Here is a 6302-nt window from a genome sequence, read left to right on the forward strand (position 1 = left end):
GGCAGAACTTTTTTAAAAATATTTTCTTTATTATTTTTATTTTATGTGTATGAGTGTATTGCCTGCATGTATGTGAGTGCACCCATGTTGTGTAATGCCAAGGAGGTCAGAAGAGGGCTTCAGATTCCCCTGGAACTGGAGTTAAGGAGGGTTCATAGCCGCCATGTGGGTGCTGGGAATTGAACCTCGGTCCTCTGCAAGAGCAGTCAGTGCTTTTAACCACGGAGCCATCTCTTCAGCCCCATGACCTTGAATTTCTAATCCTCTGGACTCCACCCACCAAGTCCTGGGATTATAGGCATGTACCACTACACCTGGTTTATCAGTCCCAGGCATCAAATCCAGGACTTTGTGCATACTAGGCAAGCACTATACCAACTGGATACATCTCTAGGCCCCTTCCTTTTTGAGACATGGTCTGACTATGTAACCCAGGCTTCCGTTGAACTCCAAGAAACCCTCTTGCTTCAGCCTAAATCTTGGTATTACAGGCATGAGCCACTACTATGAACTAATTTTCCTTCAGATTCTTCTTTACTCTTTCTCTTTTGTATTTATTTATTTACTTATGGAGTTGAACCTAGGACCTTGCAAATGCTAAGCAAGCACTGTACCATTGAATCATATCCCTTTAAAAATTTGTTTTAAATTTTGAGGCAAAAATCTTACTAGGTTACCTAGGTTGGCTTTGAACTGACTCTGTAACCCAGGAAGGTCTTGAATTTGTAACTCTTCTACCTCAGCCTCCTAAATTGTTAGGATTACAGGCCTCGGCTTCAAAACCCTTCTACTTGTTCTTTTAAAATGTAAATCCTCAAAAAAAAAAAAATCCCTCCAAAACAATCAAACAAAAAGCTGGGCATGGTAGGACATGCCTTTAGTTCCAGCAGAGATAGGCAGATCTATGTGAGATTGAGGCCAGCCTGGTCTAAATAAATAAAATGTAACCCTCGCCTCCCAGTACTAATCATGTACTCTCTATCACTGAGCTATACTCCAACCCAAAATGTAAATCATTCTGGAAGAAATAAACTTTTTGTTATTTATTTATTCATTTATTTATTTGTTAGTTAGTTTTGGTCTTTTGGAGACAGGGTCTCCCTGTAGCCCCAGCTGGCCTGGAACTCACTATGTAGACCAGACTGGCCTTGAACTCACAGAGATCTACCTGCCTCTGCCTCCCAAGTGCTGGGATTAAGGGCATGTACCACTATACCTGTCAAAATAAAACATTTTAAAATTCAAAGCATTTGCTGTAGCCCCCTGGCCTGGAACTCACTATGTAGACCAGACTGGCCTTGAACTCACAGAGATCTACCTGCCTCTGCCTCCCAAGTGCTGGGGGTAAGGGCATGTACCACTATACCTGTCAAAATAAAACATTTTAAAATTCAAAGCATTTGATTTATAAATTCCACAGGGAATAAAGAAAGCAAAGAGCTATTCTAAAGCCAGCAAGGGTCAGTCAGGCACAGAGAATACTTAAGGAATGGTTCACAAATTCACAAAGAGAGCTCTTTAGATTCCCACAGCAACCCTCTGAGGGGACTAGGGTTAGCACTACCATCTCCTTTTACAGCAAAGGAAACTGAGGGAGAAGTGACAAGCAAGCTCTCCAGACACTGTGCTTTTACTTCTGTGACCCACCTGCTTTGGCTCCCACTAGTTCCAGTAACTTGTCCATTTGGGCATAAGTGCATTTTGCCAACTCAGGTATGCCTGGAAATGGGCCTTCTCTCCCGATGTGCCCACCTGCTTGGACTTAACGATCAGGTTCTCAGCATGCTTCCGTTTCTGTGTCAGGCCCTGTGCACAGTGCTGGAGGGTATAGTTGACCAAGACAGTCTTCTACCTGGACCTCCATCCTGAGGTTGGACAACAGAGGACATACCCACAGCATGACTCACAGCTCTCTGTCTGCAAGAGGCCAGTCAAATTATATGTTAATAAAACCCACATGGCTGTCATACCCACAGGGGAGGGGAATGGTTTGCTCTGAGCAATGTCCTATCACTGCAGCCAGGTGACAGCTGGCTTCCCATGGCTAAGTAAGTGGAATGAAACTAGAGGAGGCCTCTAGGCCCTAAATGCCACCCCTGAGTGCACATCCATGGAGATGCTCATCCCCATTAAACAAACCTGGAAGAACTTTTCTTAAATGCAAATGTGCCATTTTCCCTGCTGTCCAGAATGCTCTTCTGACTTACTTTAAAATATATATATTTTTTATTAGCCAGGCGTGGTGGCACACACCTTTAATCCAGCACTTGGAAGGCAGAGGCAGGTGGATCTCTGTGAGTTCAAGGCCAGCCTGATCTACAGAGTGAGTTCCAGGCAGCTAGAGCTACAGGGAGACCCTGTCTCAAAAAGACCAAAAAAAATTTTTTTATTTATTATTATCTTTATTTTGTGTGTATGCGTGTATTGCCTGCATGTAGGTGAGTGCACCCATGTTGTGCAATGCCCTCAGAGGACCGAAGAGGCTATATCGGATCCCTGGAACTGGAGTTACAGACAGTTGTTAAGTTGCCATCTGGGTGCTGGGATTCAAACCCGGATCTTCTGCAAGAACAGTGTTCTTAACCACTGAGCCATCTCTCCAGACCCCCCCACCCCCTTTTTTTTTTGGTCTTTTTGAAGCAGCGTTTCCCTGTGGCCCCAGCTGCCCTGGAACTCACTATGTAGACCAGGCTGGCCTTGAACTCACAGAGATCCACCTGCCTCTGCCTCCCAAGTGGTGGGACTACAGGTGTGTGCCACCACGCCCGGCTTGACTTACTTTTTAACATCCAGTTCAAATGTCATCTCCTCTGCTAGAAGCAGGTAGTAACTTCCTCTTCCTAACATTTTATAGCTGTTGTTTGTTTTTTGAGTCAAGGTCTCCCTGTTGCCCTAGCTGGCCTGGAACTCAGTATGTAGACAAGGCTGGCCCGGATCTCTGAGATCCACCTGCCACTGCCTCCTGAGTGCTGGGATTAAAGGCACGGGCCTCAACAACCAGTCTTCTTTCTGACATTTTGCCTCTGCTCCTGAGGAGCAACCATTGTGAACATGGTGGAGGTTCCCTGCATGCCCTGTTCTGGTGGACAGCCCAGGGCTCAGTATCAGGCCTGACCTGTGGGAGTGAGTGCTTAGTACTAGCCCAGCACCACACAGTGAATGAATGGACAATCATCTAAATGAAATATCACTATTGTCTTCTGTCTGGATGGAAAAGCCTCTTCCCAGCCCTGCCCTGGGGAGCCTTTCTCTTGAATACCCTATTGCACACCTCTGTTATAGGCACATTGCACACCTATGTTTGCATGTGGAGGCGTGTCCTGACTGGGAGTCATAGGTAGCTCTGCCATCTCAGTTACGTGAGCCTTGGGTGTTCCTTGAATGGAAGCTCAGGGATAAGGGTGGGGGTTTTGAGGACCCAGAAGTCCCAAGGCTAAACCATGACAGGATGTTAGACCGGAAGAGCAGGTTGGGGTGGGAGCTGCCTATCAGTCCCCATTTTTCTTCCTTCCTGGCCAAAGTGACCAGAGGCCACCCCTAGAGATCTTGGGTCTGAATGACACAGAAGGAAGGACCCAAGAAGGGATCAAGTTTGTGCGTGAAGGTAAGCTGTGGAGGTGACTAGGAATAGAGAGAAGGAAGCTCTGGAGATGATGTTTTAGAAGGGACCTGGGCTGAGGAAGAAAGACCTGGACCTGGAATTCTGGTTCTGACTTGTCACTTCCCACCTGGGAAAACCTGCGCAAGTTATTTCACCCTCTTATGCTTTGGTGTCTTCATCTGGTAAAATGGGTGTATCAGCAAGCCCAGGCTGGGAGGTGGTTAATGAGGTCATCGGCTGGGCCTGGCGCTTGGGAACCTGCAGGGGGCAGTACCGGCGGCCCTTGGCAGGGCTGGGTGGGGCAGCAGTCCCCGCCCCGCGCCTGCCCTCGCAGGCCCTTTCCTGCCCGGACTCCGTTGCCCGAGCGTCTTCCCGGTTGCGCGCCTAGGTGGGCCCGGCTGCGCTCAGGCGGGCGGAGGCGGGCAGGAAGCGCGGCACCTAGAGAGCCGGGGATGCTGGGAGCCAGCGGGAGACTTCGGCTTCCGCCCGGCAGGGCCTCGGCAACCGGCACCCGGGGCTGGGCAGCCAGGGGTAAAGGCCGAGCCGGCTCCATTGTGCCTCCGCCCGGCTGGGCAGCTGCACTGAGCTGGGGCAGGAGCCGGCTGCGGGGGTTTGGAGGACCGGGCAAGTGGCACTGGGAGTTCGGCCCGAGCTTTGGGCGCACAATGTGGGGCGTGCTGGCAGCTTCTCCACTCTGGTCCCCCGAAGCCAAGAGAAAGTGGCAGAGCTGTCTGGGACCGGTCTGGCGGGGGAGTTCTGCACCAGTGGGAACGGGGCCTGCACTTTCCTAGTTGTGCGGGTGCTTTTGCTTAATGCCGTGGATAACTGAGTGATCAGAGAATTGCCCCAGACCCTTGGTGTCTCATCTTAACTCGGTGGACCTGGAGTTGATGGTAGTCCTGAGTTTTGCCAGGTTTTCAGGATCTTGCAGCAGCCCCTGGGACTTCTGCTTTGATCTCAGGCAACACCCCAGCCAGCTCCTGCTCTACCTAACTCTGCTAATGCAGGTTGCCCAATTCAGCTGCTTCTCAAATGTGCCCTCCCTTTCAGACCTGCTGTCAGTGAGGGCGGCCGAGCACAGCGTTTCAGGGGGCTCAGAGGACCCGAGGAGACGTCCCAGGAGAGAGAATCTTGAATGGGATCTTCAAAGGTGGTCAGGGATTCTGATGAAGGAGAAAGGTCATTTGATGCCAAGGAAGGAATGTGCATGAATTAAGTTAGGAAGTGACATCAAGAATACAGTAGGCCCGGAGGATGAGGTGTGAGCTACTGGGGCAAACTTAGAAAAATAGCTCGATGGGCCTGGTGTTTGTAGCTATAAGTCACCTAAAAGTTTAGGGAGGCTGAGAGTGAAGGCACAGAGGCTATGAGATGAGGGTCCCCTAAGTCCTGGAAGGGGTCCGAGTAAGTACTGAGGTAATGCAGGTAAGGGGCTGGTGCAAAGCAGTAGGGAGGGGTCTGTAGGACTGTCCCCACTACCTGAAGGGGCAGAGGAGGAACTTGAACAAAAAGGCCAGGGCTCCAGTGTGAATCCAGGGTGTGGAGAAGCTCTGCAGCAGAGTGACTAGAAGGGGAGGGGGCTGATGAGGCCTCGCTGGCCCTGGTGAAATGTGGAGCAGACAGCCTGTCCTTATGTCAAAGAGGAAGTTCATTCACTTATTCATTTATTATTTATGCCAGCCTCAAAGGCAGCTTATATAAAAGAGAGAAGATAAAGTGATAAAACCATTAAAACTCAGCTAAAAGGACCTGATGGCTGAGGAACAAAGGCAGAAGGAAATGAATAATTATGATTGGGAAAAAAAAATCTAGGCTCACAAAAGCCACTGGAAATGAACACAGGACTCCCATCTGAGTTTGCTAGCAGTCAAGTGAAATAAAGAACCTAAAAGCAGGTGGGGTAGGCTGGAACTCAAGGTTGCTGTGAAACCTCAGGGGAGAGGCAAGAGTTGGTAAGAGATGAAATGGAATCACTCAGACTGAGATTATCCTTGCTGAGTTGATCTGGAAGCTAGGCCAGGGCTTCAAACATGTTGGTATCTGAGGAAAAGCTGAGCCTCTCTTGGGAGCTGGCCCCTCTTTAGCTGCTATGTGGTAAGGGTGTGGGGGGGTATTTGGGACGTTTGAGGGCCACCTGTGCAATAACTATCCATTTGCACTCTTATTTTTTTAAATTTTTATAATTTACTTTAAGTCTTGTGAGTGTTATGCTTGCATGTGTATAAGTGCACCTGTGGCATGCAGTGCCTGAGGAGGACAGAAGAGGACATCGGCTCCTCTGGAACTGGAGTTACAGATGGTTGTTAGCTGCCGGGTGGGTGCTGGGATTCGAACCCCATCTTCTATAAGAACAGTCAGTGCTCTTTTTAAAAATATTTTTTTATGGGGTTGGGGATTTAGCTCAGCGGTAGACTGCTTGTCTAGCAAGCATAAGGCCCTGGGTTCGGTCCTCAGCTCAGGGGGGAAATTTATTTTATTTATTTTTTATTTTATTTTATGTGTATGAGTGTATTGCCTGTATATATGTGAGTGCAACTGTGTCGTGCAATGCCGTAGAGGTCAGAAAAGGGCTTTGGATTCCCCTGGAACTGGAGTTAAGGACAGTTGTAGCTGCCATGTGGGTGCTGGGAATTGAACTCAGGTCCTCTGCAAGAGCAGTCAGTGCTCTTAACTGCTGAGCCATCTCTCCAGCCCCCAGAAT

The 6302-nt window shown here is 49.0% G+C and overlaps 1 protein-coding gene across 5 annotated transcripts in view; it reads left to right on the plus strand.

Moving 5' to 3' along the window:
* The first annotated feature begins 3927 nt into the window (after positions 1 to 3927).
* Positions 3928 to 6302, plus strand: part of Nlrx1 (NLR family member X1) — a 15340-nt gene continuing 12965 nt past the window's right edge. Inside the window, exon 1 of one of the 5 annotated variants that reach the window (XM_008825978.3) lies at positions 3928 to 3989. The gene's annotated coding sequence lies outside the window, so the exon portion shown is untranslated. Of the gene's footprint in view, positions 3990 to 4012; positions 5554 to 6302 lie in introns of those variants that run through there. The other 4 variants (XM_029560121.1, XM_017796342.2, XM_029560119.1 and 1 more) reach the window with 4 other exon arrangements.

Source organism: Nannospalax galili, unplaced genomic scaffold (genome assembly GCF_000622305.1).
Source record: "Nannospalax galili isolate Female #2095 unplaced genomic scaffold, S.galili_v1.0 scaffold229, whole genome shotgun sequence".
NCBI lineage: Eukaryota > Metazoa > Chordata > Mammalia > Rodentia > Spalacidae > Nannospalax > Nannospalax galili.